Here is a 25,859-nt window from a genome sequence, read left to right on the forward strand (position 1 = left end):
GCAGGGACCAGACGCATTTCTGCCAAAAGCCGCTAGGTTTCGAGATTTGTTTCTGAGTCTCTGGGATCTTAGCCGTTAAGCAGTTCAATCAGGAACCAGAGAGTCCATGCCTCCATTATATAGCTGAGCCGGAGGTGGTTTGTGGGTGTGTCTCCCACATACCTAACTTTTGGCCGTTTACTTTCTTGGTAAACTTTGCCCCAAGTTTTTGGGGTCTGGCCAAAAGCACAGCAGCAATTTTGGGGTATCTGGAATTCTGAAGGTGCCATCAGGCTGCTTATGCACTCGCCTCACAGGTACAGATTGACTTGCTGGCGACACCCCTTTTCTTTAAATGCTGTCAAGAAATGTTATTCTAATTTGAATTAGAGACTTTACTGCCACATATCAGAAATGTGCTGGATACATCAATTTTGAAATCTCCTGTTAACAATGGTTAGCCTTGGGGCTGGAGTGATAGTACAGCAGGCAGGGCATTTGCCTTTTGCCTTGCACATGGCCAACCGGGGTTCGGTCCCTGGCATCCCATATGGTCCCCTGAGCACTGCCAGGAGTAATTCCTGAGTGCAGAGCCAGGAGTTACCACTGAGCATCGCTGGGTGTGACAAATAAATAAATAAATGAATAAATAAATAAATAAATTAACAACCCAAAACAATTTTTTGCCTTAACTTCAGAGCAATAGTGAGAGCTACAATATAAATGGTCCCTCTCCATGGCAGTTTGCAGTTCACAGCCAGTGCAACCACATCCTGCAGCCCTGGTTAGACACATGTAATAGGAAGCTGAGTCCAAAGTCACATGCAGAAGCAAGAGTGAATAGTGAAAGAGGAGGTCTTTATAAATCATTCACCCTGAGTGGATAAGGAGGGTGAAGATCATTCCCTGGGAAGTTTCAAAATTCAGACTATTTAGGGAGGAAAGGAAATCAAGGAAGCAAAATCTTGACTTCAGGAACAGTTTTCACCTTAAGTGGACAGCCATGGAACTCCCATATATTTTTATAGTCATTATTGTGGAAAAACAAGAGGGGAAACACCCCCAAATTTGTTTTTAAAAGCAAAACAAAGACAGCAGTGGAGGTCTTAATACAAGTTAGATGAGGGTAGAAGTAACAGGGATTCAGACCCATCAGCCTTCCACTTCAGTGGCTGCTCATTGGATTTGTTTGTGAATTTACATGTAAAAAGGAATGAGGAAAATATGAAGCAAGGTATAATAAATCAGCTCTGAAAAGTGAATGTTAAGCACGGGAGTCATTTATTTTCTTGTGGGAAATGGAACTCTCCTTCTGTTGGACTTCATGAGCTGCATCTGACAGCCTCTAGGTTATCAACCTCTGTTCCTTTTCCTTCTCTGTGGCCCACATTCCAGCCCCTCAGGTTACTGTCTTCAGACTGCTCCCTTCTAAATATTCTCCTAGATCTTCGGCTCCTAGTGACTCCACTTACAAGATTCTAATGTCCCTCCCCACCCCTCCCCCACTGCCCACCCCCAGCAACTGCAGACTGTTCTGATGCAAATTCTAGATAGACTAATGACATCATCATCCTTTCACCCACTTTCCCTTCTGCCTTCTGCTGGGGTCTCCCACAGCGTCCCTCCCCTTTCTGTTTGCACTGCCATGCTTCAGGTCAAGCCTCATTACCTCTAATTTATGCTCCTCTAATAATCTCCCACTTTGAATATCTCTCCGCACGCATCTGTGCAAACAATGCTGGCAGAACACCCTCCCTGGCCCAACTGCCAGTCAGTTCATCATCCTGCCCCAAGCCCCTCTCCAGCACCTGCCAGGTTAATTAGAAACTCCCACACGGGTGCTTGGTCCATCGCCCATGTCACTCACTGTGCTTCCCTCTTGTTCTCTTACCCAGGAGGGGAACGCTTCTGGACACACAGCACACTTTGCTGCTTCTGCCTTTGCTCACAATCTTTTTCTGGACATGTGGATATTTGCTAACTGTGATTCTGTCCTCTTGGTCCTCTGATGAAGACCAGCTTTCTGTCCAAGAACCCCTGCATTGGCCCCTTTGCATGCCCAGTGGCCGAACAGCCTCCTCTCCCCAGTCTGGTTTTGAGGCATGTTTGTCACGGAACCAGGCCAGGCAGAGGCACTTCCTCTTTCCCGTGGGAGTCACCGCAAACCATAAAAGAATCGCGGAGCTGCCCCAGAAGCAAAGTGAACACAGAACAGAGTCCAGAAGCAAAGAGAAATCAGAACACCTGCTGTCATTGGTCAGAACCTCTAAAACCAGCCGTGCCTGAAACCAGCTGTACCCTCAGCATCCCCATTTCTATAACGGGGTCCTGCTGGTTTGGGATGTTTCTCTTCCCCACCACGGATAAGGTCCTGACTGATTGAGCCAGAGAGCCTCTACCTTCTGATCTCTACTTGTCTCAGGGGCCTTCTCAAATGCAAATCCCCCCAGGAAATAACCAGCTTTTTAAGTCTTCATTTGGTCCATTCTATCAGCAACCAAATCCTCAAAGTAGTTGATTAGTCAGCTTCTCAGAACCAAGACCTTAAACTAGGGAAGAAAACAGAAAACTAACCAGAAAGCAAAAGTGCTGGGGGTGTTGGTGGGGTGGGGGAGTGGGAGGGGGTGGAGTGTGATGTGGGAGTGACTTTGATTCAAACAGAAGGAACAAATCTGCCTCTCTTTAATTCAGTGTTCAAGGCTTCACCTCCCCATCCCCACAGTGGACTCAAAAGGAAGAGATGAGTTTACAACTTACCTAGGAGACGGTTGCTCAGGATTCTGAGCACAGGGTACCAGACTGTGGCAGGTGAATTCCCCCTGTGTTAGCAGAGGTGTTTGAGTAGATCTCAGTGTAATACCCAAGTAGCACCCAGCTTCTCAAAAAGCTGACCAGCCCTTGCTGCCTGAGTGTGGAGCTTTCCTTTTCTCTCTTCTGTTGCTGTGTCCTTTATTTCCCCAACTTCAAGAAAAGTCTGACACCTGGGTGTCGCCTGCAGGTGGTTGCAAATGTGAAGAGAGAGGCAGGGTCACACTCACCCCACATTCATCCACTGAGGGGTTCCCACCCTAGTGGGGGGGGGGGGTTGAGGGGGTGGCATAACATCTACTGACGGGGTGGGGCAGGGGTGTCCAGAAGCTTCAACAAAACACACATTTTAGTATAATGGGTTGAGAGGGGAGAGGAGTGCAAAGACTAAGGTGCTTCCCTAGAGGCTGGAGAGATAGTACAGGAATGAGGTGTTTGCTTTGCACACAGCCAAGCCAGGCCTGACTCAATCCCCAGCACCTCATATGGAACCCTGAGCACTGCCAGGAGTGATCTTTGAGCAGAGAGCCAGGAGCAAGTCCTGAGCATCACTGGATGTGTCCCTCCCCCGCAAGGAAAAAGATGCTTTTCTAGTATACAGCTGCACTTGGTTTGAATCTTTGCACCCCCAGGTGTGGCTCCTGAGCACAGGCTCAGGTGTGGTCCCTGAGCACTAGCAAGTGTGGTCCCTAAACCAAAAATAAATGTAATAGTCTAAAGCAGTCTCTGTATTTTAAAAAACTGAAGTGATAGCACAGCAGGTAGGGCATTTGCCTTGCACGCAGCCAACCCGGAGACCTGGGTTCGATTCCTCTGCCCCTGTCTGAGAGCCCAGCAAGCTACCGAGAGTATCATGCCCACACGGCAGAGCCAGGCAAGCTGCCCGTGACGTATTTGATATGCCAAAAACAGTAACAAGTCTCACAATGGAGACATTACTGGTGTCCACTCGAGCAAATCTATGAACAATGGGAGGACAGTGCAGTGCTACAGAAGTGAGTTTTCAAAAATAGCACAAGATTTGACACTCTTGAGATCATTTATTTTCATATATTATTCTGAATAAATTGGTAAGTTAGGTTTGTTTTGGTTTTGGTTTGGTTTTTGAGCCATACCTTGCAATGCCCTGAACCACTTCCAGCAGTGTTCGGGTACCATGTGGGATGCTGAGAATCAAATCCAGTTCAACTGCATGCTAAGTAAGCATGCTGTACTCTCTCTCTGGCTAGTAAGGTTGCATTTTAAACTGTTAATTATTATAATAGGATGCCTGAAATTCTGGTGTTGTGACTATACAGCATCCTAAAACCAACTTGAGAAAAAAAACCCCTAAAATAAAGCATAAATATGAAAAGTTTTCAGTATAATTCAAGGGCTAATTTATGAAAGGCATAAAACAACCACTTATTTCCACTGTAAGGTTCTGAGTTATTTTTTTCTTTTAGATTTTATTTTTGAATCACTATGAGATGATCTTTACAAAAGTGTTCATAATTTGGTTTCAGTCATACAGTGTTCCAACACCCACCTCTCCACCAGTGTATATTTCCCAGCACCAGTGTCCCCACTTTCCCTTCCATCATCCCCCCACCCCACCCCAGTTTGCTTCTATGGCAAGCATTTTACTTCTTCTCTCTCTCTCTCTCTCTCTCTCTCTCTCTCTCTCTCTCTCTCTCTCCATTGTGGTTTTTAGAACAGATACTAACAGATATTCGATATATCCCTTTACCTACTTTTAACACTCAGTACTGAGTTATTTTAAAGCCACTTTGATGATTGACAGATGATTGGCCGTAGTTGTAAGAGAATTAAATTACCAATCAGTAGGAAACCTGGTTTATTGCTGGAGTTGTATATGAATAGGCTTAAGATTGTCAAAATTGAAATTAAGTGTTGCCTTATGTGGTCTTGCTTAATTTATTCAGGGCCACATGAGCAAATATTGCCACTTAGCAATTCAGTTTTGTATTGAGATAAAGATCTCTGCCCAGAGCGGTCTAATGTGAATACTCCATATTCATTCTCTATAGGGTATGACTCTGTGTGTGTGTTTGTGTGTGTGTTTGTGTGTGCAAGAAAGAAGAAAGTTAACTTTAGGTTTGTAATTGATAAAAGGCTTACAGACTTTATTGTTATTTTCTCTTGTTTTTACCACCCCCACCCCACCCCCACCTTTTTGTTTTTGTTTTTGATTCACACATTTAGAGTCACTCCCAGAGGTACTTTGGTGATCATGCAGTGTCAGGATGAAACCTATGCCTCCCACAGTGCATAGCATTGCTCCAGCCCTTTGAGCTTTCTTCTTGGTCCTTGGACACTATTTCTTACCAGTGAAAGACAACTTGGGGCCATATGACCCTCTGTGGGCCCCCAAGATATTCCAAGGGAACCACAGATGAAAATCAAGCAAACAGCGAGACAGGGCACAAGACCAGGGAGTCAATCCATAAGAAAGGAGGTCACAAGAAGAAACAAAATCAGAAAAGATCAGAAAATGAAGAAATACAGTAAATAAAGGATGAGAGATGCTTGTCTAGGATAAGCCTATAACTTTCCAGATAGTTTTGGAAAAGTATTCTTCTTCAACAACAACAACAAAATGGCACAATTTGTTGTACTTCCACCAGGACCTTGGTAAGGCAATTGAAATTTAAAGAGACATTTAAGGGCTCCACTCAGGACCAGGAATGATGGAATGACTATTCCAGGAATGAACCTTCTCCAGGAACACTTCAGTCACAGAGTTTCCATGGCTCTCACTCATCCGGGGCATTTTATTACGATCATCCCAAAGAATCAATGCCAGGCAGACCTTGAGTATGATTAGGAGGTAGCAGAAGCCCCCACTCCCCCATACCCCTCCACCCAATTAGGGTCCCTCTGTCCCTCTTTTATTTAAAGATTTGCCTCTGCACCATTGGTGGCAATTTCCTAGAAAAGAGTCAGAGAGCCAAGAATAAGTTCCTGCCTTTGCTGTGGACTTACAGAAGACCCTAGGAGTGGGCCCTAGCCCCAACTTGTGTCTTCGTTGTGAGATGGGGGTGAGATGGTGGTGGTGGTGGTGGTGTTCTGGCCACTTGCAGCGTGTTTAGGATGCTGAAACAGGAAAATGGATGTGCAAACCCAAGGTCAAGTTAACAGCTGGTTGACATGTGGGTTCTAATGCTTGGTGTTCACAGTTCCTAAAAGGCCTGGTTTCTCTTCCCCCTTCTCCATTGAGAATTAGCAGGATCAGGTCTACAGGGGTGTTTGCAATTATTAGTGGATGGAATGCTGCTCCAGCCAGCGGGCCCAGAAATGCAGCCAGAGGTAGCTCATAAATCCGCCCCCCTCGGCCTCTCAAGCTTGCTTCCTTTCAGACCCTTGTCAGTCATGGGCTAGATCTTTTGTCTCACTCTCTCTCCTCTTCGCAGTCACTGTCTCTCCTTGTTTGTGTTCTGTGGGAAGCTTCCAGGACTCACCAGAGCACTGTCAGCTGTTCTACGTAAAAGACCCCGTTCCTTAAAGGAGGAAGACGAGAGGCCAGAGCTGGGCCTCTCACACCACTTCCCCCTCTCCCTCATTCTCCTTCCTCCTGTTCTGCCTTCTTTTCTCCTCCTTCTCCATAATAATGTAGAAATGCATCATTACTTTTATTATTATTATTATTATGATTATGATGATGGGCTGGAGCGATAGCACAGCGGGTAGGGCATCTGCCTTGCACACAGCCAACAGGCCGACCCGAGTTCGATTCCTCCGCCCCTCTCGGAGAGCCCGGCAAGCTACCGAGAGTATTCGATATGCCAGACACAGTAACAACAAAGTCTCCAATGGAGACGTTACTGGGCCCGCTCGAGCAAATCGACGATCAACGGGAGTTATTTTTTTTTATATTTATTATGATGATGATGATGATTGATGATGATGATGATGATTACTGAAGCAGAGTAGTGACTGGCTTCCTCAAGTGTGTTTCCTTTGGTTCCTCCAGTAAATGCGTCTTATTTTATGGTTCCAGAAAGACTTTAGAATTGCAAGTTTTCCCAAGAAGACTGCAAATGCCACTTCAGCTGGTGCAGCTCCAGTGTGCAGTGGGCAGTAGGCTGTGGGCTTCAAGGGGGTGTGATGGAGCCCTTCAGGGTCAGGATTTTGGGACAGGATGGAAGACTAATTGATGAGGACCTGGAGGGATGGGTCAGGGGAGGGGGGTGAGGAGAGATCTAGAAAGTACTGAAATTATCAACCATAAGTCATCAACCCTCAGTTTAGAGTTGAACGAAATGTAGGTCCCCTGCCAGGGAAAACCAGGACCAGACTCTGGTCCCTCAGACACTGGAAAGACACTGAGAAGGTCTGGGACCCACACTGATCCCCACTTTGCTCTGAGAATCCTTTAAGCCTTTATGCCCAGTTCCTCTGCCCATCTCCATTCCACAACCACCTCCCTCCTTCCAGGGCTCTCTTCCTGTCTGCTACACAGAAGGACCCAGATCCATTCAGGAACATTCCCATCATAGCACAGGGTAGGGGTTCCCAAGGGGACCCTTATATGACTCTGCATGTGACCAGATATGATTGGCCAAATTCAGAGATGTTCATCTATCACAGGAAAGGGCTAAAGGGGAAAGATGGGGGAGGGGTTCATACTTGATGGATGAGATGGATGAGATTTATCAACTCTGGCTCAACAAACCCAATAGTTAATTCTTAGAGAGACCATCCAAGAGAAATACCAATTCACTTGGCCAAGTTTACCAAGTCTCCCATCAAAGGTACCAAAATAACCACTTAACTGAAAGCTTGTTTCAAGGGATAAGAAAAAAGAGGGACTCAGTCAGAGCCCACTGTCCCACTCAATCTTGGTTCTGTTTGAGTCCACCCACGTTAGGGAGAGCTGTCTGCTTTGTGCAATGGCCATTCATCTGAATGTCAAGCTTGTTCAAAGACACCCTCACAGAACCATCCAGATAGTCTTTGACCAAATATCTGGGCACCATGGTCCAGACAAACTGACACATAAAATTAATGGTCACACCTCATCCAGTTCCATCAAAATTTTGTCTAGAGAGTGTTTGTGTTTATGTGTGTGTGTGAGTGTGTGTGTGTGTGTGTGTGTGTATGTGTGAGACCCCTTTCAGAGCCCTTAACTTCCTGCTGCATGGAATGGTGCAGAGGGCTGTAGGGTAAGACTGAGTCTGAGTCTGAAGCTAACTCCCTGTCCCTCCCCCTTTACAGTAAAATATGCTGTCATGAAACAGTTTACTCTGTTTTTCACTTTATTCACTCTAATCAGTTTGTATAGTTAAGTAAACTTTTCTTTTCCTTTGGGTCTTTTTTTCTCTCTCTTTTTTTTTTAAACTTCAGTTTTTAGGCCATAGGCCCCTGGCACCTTGCTTAGGGGTTGCCTTTGGCAGTATGTTTAGTTTAAGGTTTATTCAAACATTGCTCATTTTTTTAAAAAAAAAATCAGTCTTAAATGAGTGGGAAAAGGAGTTGTGGTATATATACATAATGGGATACTACACAACTGTAAAGAAAGATGGAATTTTTAAAAAAAATTTTTATTAGTGAGACGCCATGAGGTACAGTTGTAGACTTACAAATTTTTGTGCTTGGGTTTCAATTATACAATGATCAAATACCCGTCCCTCCACCGGTGCCCATTTCCCACCACCACGGACCCCAGTATCCCTCCCATCCCCCATCCCCCAACCCACCCTGCCACTGTGGCAGGGCATTCCCTTTTGTTCAGAAAGATGAAATCTTTCAGTTTTCTGCAACATGGATGGAATTGGGGAGTGTAGTGTGTCATGAAATACGTTGGAGGGAGAAGGACAAATACTGGATGATTGTACTCATCTGTGTAATATGGAAAAACCAAACACAGGAACATACAGTAGCAAACAACAACAAACCCTTGGCCTTGGAGAATGAAGAGTGAACTTGAAGTAGCATAAGGACATTGGTGGAGGGTGTTGGGCACTCTGGTATGGTAGAGTTTGATATTTGTACATCAAAACCATAAACAGCAATATTATGACCATGTTACCTAAACAACAACAGTAATAAAAATCAGTCTTCTTGCATCAGAACTGCTAACAGATTTTGTTTTGTTTTGATTTTGGACCACACCCGCTGTGCTCAGGGCATACTCCTGGCTCTGTGCTCAGGGATCACTCCTGGTGGGCTTAGGAGACCCTATTGGGTGCCAAGGATTGAACCCTGATTGATTGCATGCCAGGCAAACTTACATGTACTATCTTTCAGCCCTGAAACTGCTAATAGATTTTAAAAGCATCTACGTAGAAGTGGTATAACACCAAATGCTCAATTCTGTGTAAACCAACATCATCTTGAATGTCAGGGAAAGGGCACACTTCGGCCACTGGTCTTGTTACTCCACCACTTGGTGGCAGCGTGCCTAAATTGTAGGGACAGAAACCAGCCTCTTCACTCATAACAAAGCAGAAATCACCAGGTTAACAACTCTGTGGTAGTATTAAGATTCTTACAATCATTAGACTATGCTTGCTAGGTCAGTAAGTAGAAATTCTCTTCTTATAAACAAAGTGAGTAATAACATAATAGGAAAATACTCAGCAGGCCAGATAGATGAAGCATGTCAAAGGAGGGAGTGTAAGAAAATAAATGATTTAACTTATAGGATACCCTAAGATTTTAAAAAGTCTTTACATTCATTTGATTTTATTTGATCTGATTGTAAAAATTACCCCATGGAAAGTGGGTGGTGTGATGGGACTGATGGTGCTCAGGGGCTAATCCTGGTTCTGTGCTCAGAAGTTACCCCTGGCAGTGCCTTGGGACCATATGTGGTGTCAGAGATTCAAACTGGGGTTAGCTATATACCAGGAAAGTACTTTACCTCCTGTTCTATCTCTTTGGTCCCTATGCTTTTTGAGACACAGAGGGGGCTCTATTTAATGAGGAGAAAGTGACAGGGAAGACCAGTCCCAGATGATCTTTCTTCAGTATCATCAGTAGCCCAGTCCTTGTAGGGTGTCTGAGACTGACAGCTGGTCAGGGTAGAGAATAATGGGGGCAGGGGTGGGGGTGAAATGGGGGAACTATTCTTGCAGATTGACCAAACGCCAAACACAAACAAAAATGGGGTTCAAAACAACATCGTCTATTTTGGTTTCAGGATTTTGCATTAGATAAGTGTGCAAGCCTGCCCAGAGTTGCTAGAGAAGGCAGAAGGAAAAAGCAGGGTGACACACTGCACAATTGCTGTCTTTTTTACCACCCAAACTCCCTCCCAAACTGTAAGCCTTGCAGTGGAGGGGTGAGGCAAGGAGAGCTGCTGGGGACAGGGTACTCCCTTGAGAGAAGGAGAGCAGCACCCTTCAGAACTGTGTCAAAGAAAAATCTGCTTTTTACTGCACACATATTTTCTGAAAAATTCATCCTTGCAGATGTAAGACAGATAACTGGCCTTTTTGGTAGCTTAGTGTTTTCTGGAGGGAACAGAATAAATCAGTTTGGGGATTAAATTCCAAATTAAAATGGAAATGAGAAATAAAGTCAGAATATAAAAAAAATGGAAATGAAAGGTGTGTGATGCAAGTTTTGTGGATGGTTCACCCTATCAGGAGGTCAGCACAGCCAGCCTCACAGGGAAGGAAAATGTCAGACTTGTTTGCAGATGCCAGGAGGGGATGTATGTCAAGTCCCACCTTTCTGCGAGGCATGGCCCTTCTCTTCCGAATCACTGCCGAAAGCCTCTGCAAGTCACCTCTCCCTTTAAAAGTCACTTCTGTAATCTCTTGGGATTTGGATGGTCTGCCAGTCAGTGTTCATGGTGCCCAGAGGCCTCTCCCAGCAATTCTTTCCATCAGTCAGGTGAAATATTTAATGCTAGAGCAGAGACTGTGATGCTCCTCAGACCATGCAGTACTAGGGAGTAATGGGGTGTCTCCAAGGTTGCACCCAGCAATGCTTTGGGGCCGCGTAGTGCTGGGGATTGAACATGGGCGGGTGCGTGCATGGCATGTGCCCTCACCCGCTACCTCCTTCCCAGCCCCTCCAGCTAAAGCAGGACCCAACAAATGGCTGCCTGAAAGAATGTAGCTAAGACTAGAGAACACTGCAAGTTAGGGTTGGAAATTAGTTGCCAAATAAAACATGGGACACCCATTAAATGTGCTGTTTTAATAAATATTGAACTTAAATACTAGCATTTGTTTTAAAATGTAGATATTTGCAAAATAGTTCCCAGTGAAGTATGCAGGACTTTTTTTTTTATATATAATGAAATGGCATTATCTGAAATCCAACGTGATGTTTTGTATTTCTATTTGCTAAATACTGTCTGGACAAAAAGTCCCACTGGAAGTGAAGGCCCAGCAGACACTGAGCAAGACGGGCAGCATTCTCACCACTGAGGGCTACTGCCCTCCTTCCCTGCAGCTAGGCCCTGTCTGCTGCCCTTGGACTTTGCTGAGGGCCCAGCAAGTCCCCCACACTGCTCACCTGTCTCTGAGCAGCCAAAGGCTAGTCCACATGGGGGCCGAGGAGCAGTGCCCCTGCCTGGGGGAGGCCAGTCCAGCCTGGATGGCACTGTTGCCCATGGATGCAGTGCACAGTGCCGGGAACTTACTCACTCCATTGGGTGACATTAGCATTCGCCTTTTCCAGACCCTTGAATGGGCACCAGCCTTCTCCCCCATCCCTTGGGGAGCCCAGAGAAAGCAGCTGCTCATAAGAAATGTGTGTGCTGGGGATATTGGTGATAGAAAATGTACACTGGTGGAGGGATGGATGTTCGATCATTTTATGACTGAAACTCAAACATGAAAGCATTGAAAGTGTAGCTCATGGTGATTCAATAAAAATATATATTTGAATAAATAAATAAAATGTGTGTGCTTCTTGGTTTGAGTATGTGGTCTCTGAGCTCTATTTATTGCCACTCTTTAACTTGTGAAGGATGGTTGTACCAAAGACATTTATTTTATTTTATTATTTTTTAAATTTTTATTAGTGAGACATCATGAGGTACAGTTGTAGACTTACAAATTTTTGTGTTTGGGTTTCAATTATACAATGATCAAATACCCATCCCTCCACCAGTGCCCATTTCCCACCACCACGAATCCCAGTATCCCTACCACCCCCCATCCCTCCCATCCCACCCTGCCTCTGTGGTAGGGCATTCCCTTTTGTTCTCTCTCTCTCTTATTGGGTGTTGTGGTTTGCAAAAGAGGCAATGGGTGACAATCATGTTTGGTCTATAGTCTACTTTCAGCATGCTTCTCCCATCCTGGGAGGATTCTCCCAACACCCTTTATTTGGTGCTCCCTTCTCTATCTGAGCTCCCTTTTCCCCTAGTATGTGTGGTTGGCCTCCAAGCCACGGAGTAAAATTTCTAGTACTAATCTTGGCCATTCTTGGGTGTTAGTCTCCTATTTTGTTACTTTATGTTCCCCAGATGAATGCCATCTTTCTATGCCTATCCCTTTCTTTCTGAGTCATTTCACTTAACATGATACTTTCCATGTAGTACCACTTGTATGTAAATTTCATGACTTCGTCTTTTCTAACAGCTACACTGTGTAAATGTACCAAAGTTTCTTTAACTAGTCATCTGTTTTCTCGGGCATTCAGGTTTTTTCCAGATTCTGGCTATTGTAAAGAGTGCTGCAATGAACAAAAAAATTGCAGATGTCACTTCGACTATACATTTTTGCCTCTCTGGGATATATTCCCAGGAGTGGTATTGCTGGGTCAAATGGGAACTCAATTTCTAATTTTTTGAGAATCGTCCATACTGTTTTCCAAAATGGCTGAACCAGTCGGCATTCCCACCAACAGTGAAGGAGTGTCCCTCTCTCGCCACATCTGCGCCAGCACCGGTTGCTTTTATTTTTGTGGATATGGGCCAGTCTCTGTGGTGTGAAATGATATCTCATTGTGGTTTTGATCTGCATCTCCCTGATGATTAATGATGTGGAGCATTTTCTCATGTGCCTTTTAGCCATTCGGATTTCTTCTTTGTGAAAGTTTCTATTCATTTCATCTCCCCATTTTTTGATGGGGTTGGATGTTTTCTTTTTGTGGAGTTCAACTTGTACTTTGTATATCCTTGATATCAACCCCTTGTCAGATGTGTATTTGGTGAATATCCTTTCCCATTCTGTAGACTGTCTTTGTATTTTGGTCACTATTTCTTTGGAGGTGCAGAAGCTTCTTAGTTTAAGATCGTCCCATTTGTCTATCTCTGTTTTCACTTGCTTGGCCAGCGGTGTGACATCTTTGAAGATACCATTAGCTTCTATGTCATGGAAGGTTTTGCCAACTTTTTCTTCAATGTACCTTATGGATTCCGGTCTGATGTTGAGGTCCAAAGACATTTTTTAATGACTGCGGTTCTAAGTGCTCTAAGTGCATTTAGTTTGAATAGTCTGTCTGATTAGAGGGCAGAAATTAGGGAAAAGTCTTAATTTTTCTATGCTTATTTTCAAATATAAAATCTCTTCTAAGAGATAATTAATGAAATTATGAATGTGTGTATTTGTGTGTGTGTGAGAGAGAGAGAGAGAAATAGAGACAGAGACAGAGACAAAGAGAGAGAGAGGGAGAGAGAGAGAAATAGAGACAGAGACAGAGACAAAGAGAGAGAGAGACAGAAAGACAGAAAGACAGAGAAACAAGAAGAGGGACAGACAGAGACAGAGAGAGTAGAGAGATTGGCCGTGTGCTTAAAGCAGGGATGAAAAATAAAGACTCAGAAAATGTGTAGTTGTGATAGAATCAGACCCAAGTGAGTACCTCGAAACCAGACACTGAATGCCATGGCACACCAGCCTCCCCACTCAGTTTCATCTGGGGCCTGACACAAGCTGCACACCCATAGGAGGGAAAAACAGCTTAATTTCTCCCGAGTGAAATTTTTTGAGAAGGGAGGAACTGAAAAATTAAAAAACGAAAACAAAAATCCAGAATTTCTATTTGTCCCAGAGCCCCTCAATAACCCCTAAGTGTTGTTTCATAAAATCATCAGGCTCAAATAAAATTCAAAAAGGAATCCAAGGATGACAGCACCATCTCTACAAACATTGCATGTGAGGAAGAATCTCCAGAACCTTCTAGTTCCAGGACCTGGATCTAACCTTCAAATATAGCTGAGGTGGAAGGCTCAAGAGGTTTTATAGACCTGAATTTATAGACAAGTACAGAACTCAAAGGTGCCCTGGTGATTGGATCCAGGCTTCTTATAGAAAAACTCTGGACTCTCACTTTGACCTTTACCCTGGCCTCTTTGGGTATCTGAAAAAAATCAATAGCTACTTTAAAGGTTTATTGTGAGCATCTCATGCAGAGATGGTTGTAAAACACTTGGCTCTGAGCACTCAGTGAATGGGACTGTTCAGGCAACTCTCACTGGGTCTGTGTGTTTCAGTGTGTCGTGGCAAGGTTGGGGTCAGAGAGGACTATTTCTGTGTAGTCCAAGGAAAAGAAGCCCAACTTCCTTGAACAAGGTTCCTACTGAAAGAGAGACTTTAGGACTGGAAAGAACCTCTCAACCACTGTATCCCAACCCTTTCTTCTAAAGCGATGAAACTCAGATTCAAATAAGGGTGGGCTTGTTTAGGAACCCACAACTACCTGGGGTTCTGGAATCCCTATCTTGTCTATATAACAGAGAAATGGCTGTGTTTTTAGCCCACACACCCCACTCTAATGGAGTATGTTGTAGCAGCAATAGAAATTTCAAACACACCCATGCACTAGTCACAGTGCTCCTGTGACTTCTTTCAGACACCCCACCATCACTGCCACCACCATCTCCTGAATGCTTTGTATATGAATGTAAGTGTTACATTCTCTACTCCTGAGAGAACTGAAAATTAAGTAGAAAGGCAAGTCTGCATTTGAAACTAATGACTGGGATTTCAGAAAGATATTGAGATAGATGAAGAGTTTACATTAATTGCATTGCAGTTGAGGACGTTGCCTAAGAAAACTGTTCTGTTGGACTGATGAGACAGAAATCATGTCTGTTATTTTAACTCATGGCTTCAGGGGATTTTGAGGGGGGATGCATGAAGGTTTGCAGTTTTTTATATGCTTACTGTGCAGAAATATGACTTTCTGAAATTGAGAGTGGATTGACCCTGATAAAGAATTTAATAGTATTTTATCTTTATTTACTTGTTTAATCTTCAGAACAATCTTAGGAGATAGATGCCAGTCTTATTTTACAAATGACAAAACTAAAATCAGAGAGTAGCTTATTCAAGGTCAAATAGCTGATAAATGACATTCCAGGACAAATCTTATCAGCAAACTACAGAAACTTCTTCTTTTTTTTTTTTTAACTTGAGGGTCGCTTGTTACTAATGTGTTAATGTTTATGCTTTTGGTGTGCCAAGTTACCACACAAACTTTATAACCTCAGTTCTGTTGTCAAGTCTCTAAGGGCTTTGCTTAGACTTCCATTTTTTTTTGCTTAATTTCTTTCTTTACCACATCTGATTGAGACCATCTGGCATTTGTCCTAATTCTCTAACTTTCTGGCTTATTTCACTTAACATGGCATCTAAGTTGTAACAAAAGGCAAGATTTCCCCTTTTCTACTATAATTCTAGTCTACTTAAGAAGCATGCCATTGTGTGTATGCACTGTAGCACTGTAGCACTGTCCTTCCGTTGTTCATCGATTTGCTCAAGCGGGCACCAGTAATGTTTCCATTGTGAAACTTGTTGTTACTGTTTTTGGCATATCGAATATGTCACGGGTAGCTTGCCAGGCTCTGCCATGCGGGCAGGATACTCTCAGTAGCTTGCCAGGATCTTCGAGAGGGATGGAGGAATTAAACCCGGATCGGCAGTGGCCAAGGCAAATGCCCTACCTGCTGTGCTGTCACTCCAACTCATTGTGTGTATATACTTCAATTTCTATATTCACTCATCTGCTATTGGGCATTTGTGTTATTTCCAGTTCTTATAAATTATAAATAGAGCTGCAATGAACGTAGATGTGCATATATTTTAATTAGCATTTTTAAATTAATGTTTTTGTATTCTTAGGATAGATGCCAAGAAGTGCAATTGCTAGGTTATAGAGGAGTTCTGTTTTTAAATTTGAGAAGCATCCCCATACAGTTTTCCATATAGGCTGAGCCAGACAACATTCCCACCAGCAGTGAATATGCAGAACCTTGTTCTTATCCAAATCTTGTTCTGCTTCCTTGAGCCAGTTAAGGTAGTAAACCTAGGAGAATGGAAGCTATAGACATTCCTTACAAGCATATGCTTCCATGAAGTTATGACTCTGGGTAAGTGTATGAATGGGAATGCTCATGGCCCCCAATGACCTTGTCTGGCTACATCTAAAATATTGTTGGAATAGAAACTCCCTGAAAACATGGGTGAGGTCTTTTATTTTATAATCTCCAGTATTCACTCATTACTTTATGCTATTGGGCGAAAATCTGCTTCCAATATTCAGTTAGCCTACAAATGGGGTAGGAATCCAACCCAACAAATCATGTAGATTTTTAAAGATATTAACATGAATTTCTCCTCACCCTCCAAAAGTACAAAGAAGAAGAAAGAGAGAGAGAGAGAGAGAGAGAGAGAGAAGGAGAGAGGGAGGGAGGGAGAGAGGGAGGGAGGGAGGAAGGAAGGAAGGAAGGAAGGAAGGAAGGAAGGAAGGAAGGAAGGAAGAACGGAAGGGGGATGGGGATGGCGGGAGGGAGGGAGGGAGTGAGGGATGGAGGAAGGAAGAGGGATGGTGGGACGGAGGGAGGGATGGAGGAAGGAAGGAAGGAAGGAAGGAAGGAAGGAAGGAAGGAAGGAAGGAAGGAAGGAAGGAAGATTAACTTGGCGTTTGGTATGATGGAGAGCTTGTCCTATTAGGCTGAGAGCTGGCAGCAGAGAACTGGGCAGCAGGAGTCCTGGACATCCTGCAAAAGGTAATGAAGGCAATTTCTGAGGTGATTAAGCAAACCTGAGCCCCCAAGACTTGTGTAGACCCTAAGGATGAAGCCAACATCCTAGCTCTAAACAGAATGAGGGGGGGCCATAGCATATTAGGCCCCTCCTCTTGGAGTGGTACCCTACCCCCCTCCAGCCTTCTGACTGCTCTGTTAAGTTCATGATCTGTTCTTGTCTTTTAAAAAATTTCCTCCAGGGTTGTACAGGTTGAAGGGCTTACGGGAGAAGGGTATCACTTGATTTGGGGTGCTTGCACAGGAGCCAGGGGTCCCAAACAGCAGAGCTGCTAACCACACTTAGTGCATGTGTGGTCCTCACCCCTACACTCCCTCCCCCGCCCCCCCGCCACATTCCAATTCACAAGGACTGGCATCAGAACCCACAGCTTCTGCCCTCCCTGTATATTCAAGCATGTCTGTAGGTGCCTGGGATTAGTGAATGACAGAAACTGGTATCCTTTACCCCACTGGGTCTACCAGCCAGGCTTCCTGTGGCTCAAGGGTCAGAAGCAAACAAGCAAAATCACTCCATTCCATTTACTGAGTTCCACCCAGAGGCTAAGCTGCCTGGCGCATCCAGGGATTCTATAACTGGAGTTAAATGAGGTCAAGGGAAAGTGGAAGAGAAAGGAGAGATCAGGCCATTTCCCATGGGCAATGAGTAATAGAGGGGTAATAACACCTCAACTCGCCATTGCCTGTATCCCAAATGATGCTACAGCCCCCAGCTTTCTTGGGGTAGGGCATGGGGCGGGGGGTCTTCATCTGTCAGTGCCCAGGGCTTACCGCTAGCTCTGTGCTCAGAAGTCATTCCCGGCAGGGCACAGGTGACCACATGAGATGCTGAGGATTGAACCCTGCTCAGCAGGTTGCAAGGCAAGCACCCTACCACCCCCCACAGACCGTCAACACACACACACACAGACACACGCACACTGACACACACACACACACACACACACACACACACACACACACACACACTTCCTATTGGAGAGGAGCGTTAAGTCTTGACTCATCTTCATTGAAGGGGGTGCAGGTTTCCTGCTGGAGCACTCAGCTCAAGACCAGGTTGGACCCTTTGCAAGTGCTATGAGCAGGAGCTAAAGCTGGAACCCCCTGGAGTCTCTGTCTGCTCAATGCAGTGGCACAGACACATCTAGCTTTGTGGGGAAGCCCCCAGACTGCACACCACGTGGAACTCTGCGAGTGCTTAGGAGTTCTGGGTTTTGGGTCCATTGTAGGTGCCCTGAGAAGCTGACTTAATAAGGACAATTCCTCTACCCAGAATGAGCAGGAGGGAGGGCTGCATAAGAGAATAAAATACAGATGGAGAGTTAGTATAGGAATTAAGGCATTGGTCTTGCTCACAGCTGGTCCTGGTTTGATCCCCAACATTGCATATGGTCTCCCCCCTCGCCCCCCACCCACACAACACACACACCTGCCCAGCCCTGTCAAGAGTGAACCATGAGCACAGAGCCAAAAATAAGCCCAGAGTACTGCTGAATGTACCCCAGCCCCCAACAAGAAAAAAAACTGAAGAGAGTGAAATTTGTTTCCCATCTGCATCTGGGTTTGATCGCGGCCCCCATCCTTCCCAAAAAAGGCACATCCAAGTCCTCACCCTCATACCTGTGAAAGTGACCTTATTTGGAAACAGACTTTGCAGATGTGATAAGCTGAAGGCTCCTGAGATGAGATCATCACAGATTGAGGGTGGGCCCTGGGTTCAGCAATGGGAGTCCTCACAAAAGAGAGGAGAAGGGGGTTTGACACTCTCCGGGGGGAACCCATCTGTGTGTGGGGGTGGGGAATCTGACACACATGGGGTGGGAAGAGGCCACGTGCAGACAGCGCAGGCTGGAGCCCAAGTTGCCCAGCCCGAGCTCGCCCCGGGGAGGGGATCTCCTTCAGACCTCCCAGGAACCAGCTCTGTTGCACCTGGATTTCAGCCCTCTGTTCTTCAGAAGTGTAAACCAGCCTTGGGCATGTTAAGCCGTTGAGTGTGTGGTGGTCTGCTATGGAAACGTGTTTGATTCCTGGCAGCAGGGGCTGCGGGCCTGCTCCATCTCCACGTTAGGGACATCGCCTTTCCTGGGCTGCCAGCTCCTTGGGCAAGCATTCTCCAAGCTGTTACTGAGCAGCATTTTCAGATGGGGGTTCTGCTACTCCCATCTCAAAGGCAGCGATGAGTTCCCCTTGAATCCAAATCCCAGGTAAACATATGCTTACAGGCTGTGATATTTTGTTCTTGGGGGAAGACCTGGACAGTCCTATTTCCTGAGGCTGTCAAATTTATCTTATTTTTGTAATAAACAGAGCATTTGTATGACAAGTGACAAAAACTAACCACAGCTTGATACTGTGATTTCTAGCTAGAGCAGTGATTTGAAAAAAAAACAAAACTGTAGTTTAAGTACCATGATTGCAATAGCGCCAATGTGTATATATATATATATATATATATATATATATATTGATATGCAAAGTGACTGCACTGCACATATAAAGCAATAACATCAGTACTAGAGCAGTGAGTATGCCTTGAGGTTGTATCATAGTCATGTAGAAGACTAGTGGCATAGAGACCATGAACTCCAGCCTTTACTGCCTCTGCATGTCTGTCACAGAACAATTCTCATTCTAACAACCCACTCAACCAGGCTGCTGGAACCCCCAACATGTGAACACAAGCACTCAGGGCCCTGGCTCTCCAATTGCAACACCTTAGGATTTCCTGGAGAATTTCTAGAAATTCCACACCAATGTTGTGACCCAAATTTATTACAATAGAGTCTCTGGGGAAGATATCTGAGCATTTATATTTTTAAAAACTCCTTGGGTGTTTGATAAGCAATAAATTAAAAACTCAGTGGTTGATGGATCAGATAACACAATGGTGGGGGACTTGCCTTGCATGTGGCCAACCCCGTTCTATCCCTGGGCATCACCTGTGGTCCCCCAAGCTTCTGCAGAAGAAATCCTTGAGGGCAGAGCCAGGAGCAAGCCCTAAGAGAGCCCCTCCCCCCCCACAAAAGCCAGTGGTTGAGAAGACTCCCTCCCTCCCTGTCTAGGCCAAAAGTCAGGGGTCTAGGAGATGTTTCCCACAGACTGGGGGGCACCCTTTGCATCCAGGCTTAGTGCTTTTTCTAGAAAAAAAAAGAGTGTTTCTTAAGGAGATATTACCTTCCCTGTGGCACCTGTTGAGGGATCCATGAGGTTGGGGGGAGCGGAGAGGAGAGAGAGAGAAAGAGAGATGTTATCACTGAGAATCAAAGGATCCATTATAAAAAGCTTTATTCTGGCTTTCTGAATTGATTTATAAAGCAGCTTTACTTGCTTTATGAAGTTGATCAAGTTACTGAACTTCTCTTTGCTCTCTTTTCCTTATCTATAAAATGGAGATAGTAAAAACACCTGCCTCAAAGCAAAGCTGTAAAAGATTAAAGGAGGAGCTATATTTAAAGCACCAGGTGCTGTGGCAGGCAACACTCAGTCAATGCTTGCATACCCCCCTCCCCCCTCCACACACCTAGCTCCTTTCCCCTGAACCGGCTCCTCCTTCCACCCAGTCTGCGCTGACAGGAGCAACAGAGACTGGAACACTTGTCCTTTTGTTTCCACCTTCCAGGATTTAGTTCATTGTCCCCCGTCCCCTCCCTCTGTGGATGTTGCTGCAATGTACAGAGGTCACAGCACACTTGGCGGTGGGATTCACAGTCTGGGCATGGTGCCCATGGGCCCATGTTCTCTGTTGGTGGCTCTCAAGCAGCTGCTCACAGGACTCAGGCTCCCTACTGTGGTGCTCACGCATTGGCCACAGTATTGGTGGTCTGGCCTGTGATGCCAGGGCCATCAGGATCTCTCGGGGGTCTTAAGTGGTGCTGGGGATCAAACTCAGCATCAGCTTGAGAGTCAAACACCCCAGCCCTCTGGCCCCTGAATGTTACTTTTCAACACACTATCCCGCTTTGTAAAGGGCAGCGCCCTTCATACCTCTCTCTCCACTTTTCTGTTTCCATGAGATTATGTCTCATGGTGATTATGCAACAACAGCATGTGGAGATATTTTTCTCTTTCTTTATAGTTTCTCGATGATTGTTCAAGGGACCCTGTGCCAGGAAGCTTCCTACTCTCTCCAGCAGGACTGTTTTTTTTTTCTCTTCCCTTCCTTTTGTTGATGTTGCGATGGCCACGGGTCATACTCATTGCTCTAGAGCTCAGAGCATCTATGCCAGGGCACCTTCAGAGATGTGGGGTGGAGTACAGCAGGTAGGGTGCTTGCCTTGTCAACCTGAGTTTGATACCTGTCGTCTGAAAAGAATCCCTGAGCACTGCTGGGAGTGATTCCTGAGTGCAGAGCAGGAGTAACCCCTAAGCATCACTGGGTGTGGCCCCCAAAATAAACAAGAATATATATATATATATATAAAAAAAACAACCAAGATGTGAGGTGGTGATCTGGACTTAAATATGGGGCCTCACAAAAGCAAGGCAGGTGCCCTGCCACTGACCCTCCTCCCCAGGCTTTCAGAAAGTTACTCGGCACTGTCAGCCCTCCTGTTACTCTCAGATGCTCCCTGCCACAGCCACACTTGCTCACCACACCGTTGGCCAGGCTCGCATAGCAGAAAGGGAAGCAGGAAGGTAGACTTAACTTTAGTTTTGTGCTATAATCTCACCCAGTGACTCTTGCTGAGGGACAGAATCATAACCAGAAGGCTAGCTGAAATGAAACCTGAGCAATGTCGTTTTCTACTTTTTTGCCTTATGTGCCTAAAGGGAAAACCCACAGAAGGTTGGCATGCTTGTCCCTGTGCCTGCTCACAACGCAGTTCCTTTATTTGACAAAAGAGGAAACAGACAGGGGCTGCGGTGGGATTTTTTTTGTTGGAGGTGGTCTGACTGTTCATGGCTAAGAGCTCCTTCACTGTTTGTGAGGTGGAGTTTCACAGAACCAAACCTCTCGGAGAAGGGGCCAAAGGGAGAGTATACAAAGCAGGGCTCTTGCCTTGCTTGCAGCTGACCCTGAACACTCCCTGTGGTCCCCTAAGCCAGGACCGATTCCTACACACAGAGCCAGAAGTAAGAGAAGAGTCAGGAGAGGATTATCCCCAAAATAAAAGCAAATAAATTTCAAAAACTTGCAGAAAACCTGAAGCTACTCCATCCACTGAGAACTTTCCACTTGCTCTACAAAATGAAACAAGCTCCCCTTTGGATACAGTCACTGTTATGGGCTGGATTGTCTCCCCAGATCTCCCTCCAACCCATATGTTGAAGTCCTATTCAGCCCCCACTCCCCCTCCCCCCACCCCCGTCCCAGTGTGAAAATAAGTTCTCTAAAGAGATCATTAAGATAAAATAAGGTAGCCCATTAAGGTAGACTCTAATCCAATAAATTGTCTCCTTATACGATGAGGTGATGTGGACAACTCAGTGTCCATCTGCAGCCCAGGAGACACTACCAGTGTCACCAAGTCTGTTCATCTCCAACTTCTAGCCTCCAGGTTGTGAGAAAAAAAAATTCCATTGCTTCAATCTCCCAGTCTGTGGTACTTTGTCATAGTAGCTCTAGCAGAGTACTAACTAACACAGAAACTAGGACAAGAAAGAAAGAAAGAAAGAAAGAAAGAAAGAAAGAAAGAAAGAAAGAAAGAAAGAAAGAAAGGAAGGAAGGAAGGAAGGAAACTCAGACTGAGAAGAAAGACCTGGGGCCAGACCCATAATGGGTAGGGTATTTGCCTTGCGTGCAGCTAACCAAGTTTCAATCCCTGCCAGGAGTAATCCCTGAGTGCAGAACCAAAAGTAAGCCTTGAGCAATACTGGAAGGAGGAAGAGGAGGAAGAAGGCAGATTATGGCATTTTCAGACACTGTGTGTGTGTGTGTGTGTGTGTGTGTGTGTGTGTGTTAGTATAGAACACCAACCAAGAGTTCTCTAATTCCACCCAATTTTAACCCTATCTGAAAGATTCATAGCTTCAAAAACATCAAGAAAAGCAAGTCATGATTAAAAGAATTAGAAGCTAGCATCAGGAAATGGAAAAATATACTATGTTCATCATGGGTTAAAAGAATTTACATTGTCAAAAAAAGAGACCGTATTACCCAAAGGATTATACAGATTGAATGCAATCCCTATCAAAATCTCAAAGGCATTATTTAGGGAAAAACTTCTAAACAATACTACTGAAGCAAACACTATTAAAGCTTACATAGAACTGTAAAAACCCTGTGAGTAACTAAAGCAATTCTAGGGAGAAAGGTTTGGAGTCATTGCTTTCTTTAACTTTAAATCATACCATAAAGCTATAGCAATTAAAATTGTGGTATGGGGAGGGAGGGTGGCTGGAGCGATAGCACAGTGGGTAGGGCATTTGCCTTGCACACGGCCGACCTGGGTTCAATTCCCAGCATCCCATATGGTCCCCCGAGCACTGCCAGGAGTAATTCCTGATTGCATAAGCCAGGAGTAACCCCTGTGCATCGCCGGGTGTGACCCAAAAAGAAAAAAAAAACAAACCCTGTGGTATAGCAATAAAAGTAGACACTTAGATTGGAGTAGAATTGAAAGCATAGAAGTAAACCCCCAAATGCACAAACAATTAATGACTAAGGAACTAGTTGCATTAAATGGGACAAGGAAAACCTCTTTAACAATTGGTGTTGGGATCATAAGACACTCCCTATCCATTCTCCAAGTGTACCACACCACATTCGATGGGGTTCAAATAGTAGATAACCAATCATAGATTAAAAAAATATATATATATACTCAGATATATATATATACACACAAAAGATATATATATGTGCTTCACTCAACCTTTAACAACATGTTAGTGATATCCTAAAGAATGTCTTAATGGCCCCTGACAAAATAGAACAATCTTCACACTGTTTCCTCTAGGGATACTTTTTTGTAGCATTTTCAGCGGTTTTTCATAACAAACAATACCAAAAAATCCCACCAAAATATATTATTTTGGTTGTGCTTTGGGACAGGGATTGGGGCTTGGGATGGAAACATCCCAAAAATGGTGGTGGAAAGGTGTAATGGTGGTGGGATTGGTGTTTGAATATTAAATATAATCAAATATTGTGAACTGCTTTTATAAAATAAAATTTTTAAAAAAGAGCAAAAAAAAACTTTTGGCAAAACTGAATAATCAAATGCAAAGAAAGAAAAAAACTGGATCTCTATCTCAAACCATATATAAAACAAGCCAAAATGAATCAAAGACTTGGCTGTAGACCAGAATTCATAAACTACATAAAAAAAACTAATAGGCAGAACTCTCTGTGATATGGACTTCAGAAGTGAGTTCAATGATTTGACTCCATTAACAACAAAAACAACAAAAAATACAAGAAAAAATAAAAACTCTGACCTCATGAAATTCAAAATATTTTGAATTGTGAAATTAACTATGCTAAAATAAAAAGAAACTCTACTGAATGGGAGAAAATATTTGCATACTATACAACTGACAAAGGACAAATATCTAAGATAGAGAAAGTACTTATGAAACTCAACAATAAAAAATAATAACTCATTCAAAAACTGGGGAGAGGAGCAAAACAGACATTTCTCAAAAGGATATAAAGACAGATGATAGGTACATGAAAAGCATTCATCGACACTGATTATCTGGGATATGAATATTAAAACAATGGAAAAAGCCTTCTCATCAGTGAGAATGGCTATATCGAAAAGCCTGGAACACCCTTGAGGGGCCTGGGTAGGGGGCAAGGTCTATGGTGGAGGGAAGCGTTCAAACGGGAGGAAGAGGTAGTGTTGAAGGGCGGTAAAGGGTTATGTATGAAACCTTATCAACAGTACTGTAAACACGAGCAAAAATGTTTTTTTCTTTTTTAAAGGTGCCTCTCATAGAAGTAGACTGGTGGGTGGGAAGTCAATGGGATGGGGGCAGGGGGAATCAGTGGAGGGAAGTGGACACTGGTAAAGGAATCTGTGTTGAAACATTGGACTTCTGTTCAGTCTCTACAGAAAGCAATATGGAGACATCTCAAAAGATTAAAAATATAACTCCCATATCACCCAACTATTTTATTTCCTGGCAACTATCCCAGGAACACAGAAAAATAAGTTCAAAAATTTAAGTACATATCTATTTATACTGCACCACTATTTACAATAGCCAAGATCTGGAAATAACACAAGTGCCCAGTGGCAGATGAGTGGATAAGGGAAGTGTGGTATACATACACAAAGGAAGATTACTCAGCTCCAAGAAAAGTCTTTTACTACAACTTGGATGAAACTAGAGGGGGTCGTGTTAAATATGCCAAAGGAATTAGAACAAATGCTGCTTGTATAGGTAGTATATAAAGAAGCAAAGCAAGAACTGGAGTGATAGCACAGCGGGGAGGGTGTTTTCTTTGCATGCGGTCGACCCGGGTTCGATTTTCAGCATCCCATATGGTCCCCTGAGCACCCCAGGAGTAATTCCTGAGTGTATGAGCCAGGAGTAACCCCTGTACTTTGCCAGGTGTGACTCAAAAAGCTAAAAAAAAAAAAAAAAAGAAGCAAAGCAAGGGAACAGACAGTATCCAGTGTAAACAAACCCTTGAACTTTGACAACAGAACTGAGGTTACCAGGTGGGAAAAGAGGTATTTGGAGGATGGGGAGGGACATGGCAGATTAAAAGTCACACAAAATCATTGGTGGAGGGTCTTTGGTGGTAGTGGAAGTGTGGTAACTTTGTACATCTGAACTATGAACATTAGCACTAATTATAACCATATTTCCTGAATAGAAATAAAATATGCTTTTAATATTCTGGAGCCAGGGAAATGATTCAGAGGACCACAGTACGTGTTGGCATGTGGGAGTTGAGTCCCAGGTTTAATCCCTGATACCACGTGGTCTCTGAAACACTAATGGGAGTGGCTGCCTAAAAAAAAAAAGCAAGCAAACAGAAACTCATGGTCTTCCCAGAATCTGGCATCCGATTCCACAGGTGAAGGGTTCAGTTACCCTCCAGTCTCCTTCCCTCATCACATACACCTTAGATGCCAGTTTCAAGCCATGGTTGTCACTTATCTTATTGCTTGGCTATAGAGGAAAAGTCCCAACAACCCTTGTTAGGGGTTGATTTATTTCT

Source organism: Sorex fumeus, unplaced genomic scaffold, assembly GCF_029834395.1.
Source record: "Sorex fumeus unplaced genomic scaffold, SorFum_2.1 ptg000098l, whole genome shotgun sequence".
Classification (NCBI taxonomy): Eukaryota; Metazoa; Chordata; class Mammalia; order Eulipotyphla; family Soricidae; genus Sorex; species Sorex fumeus.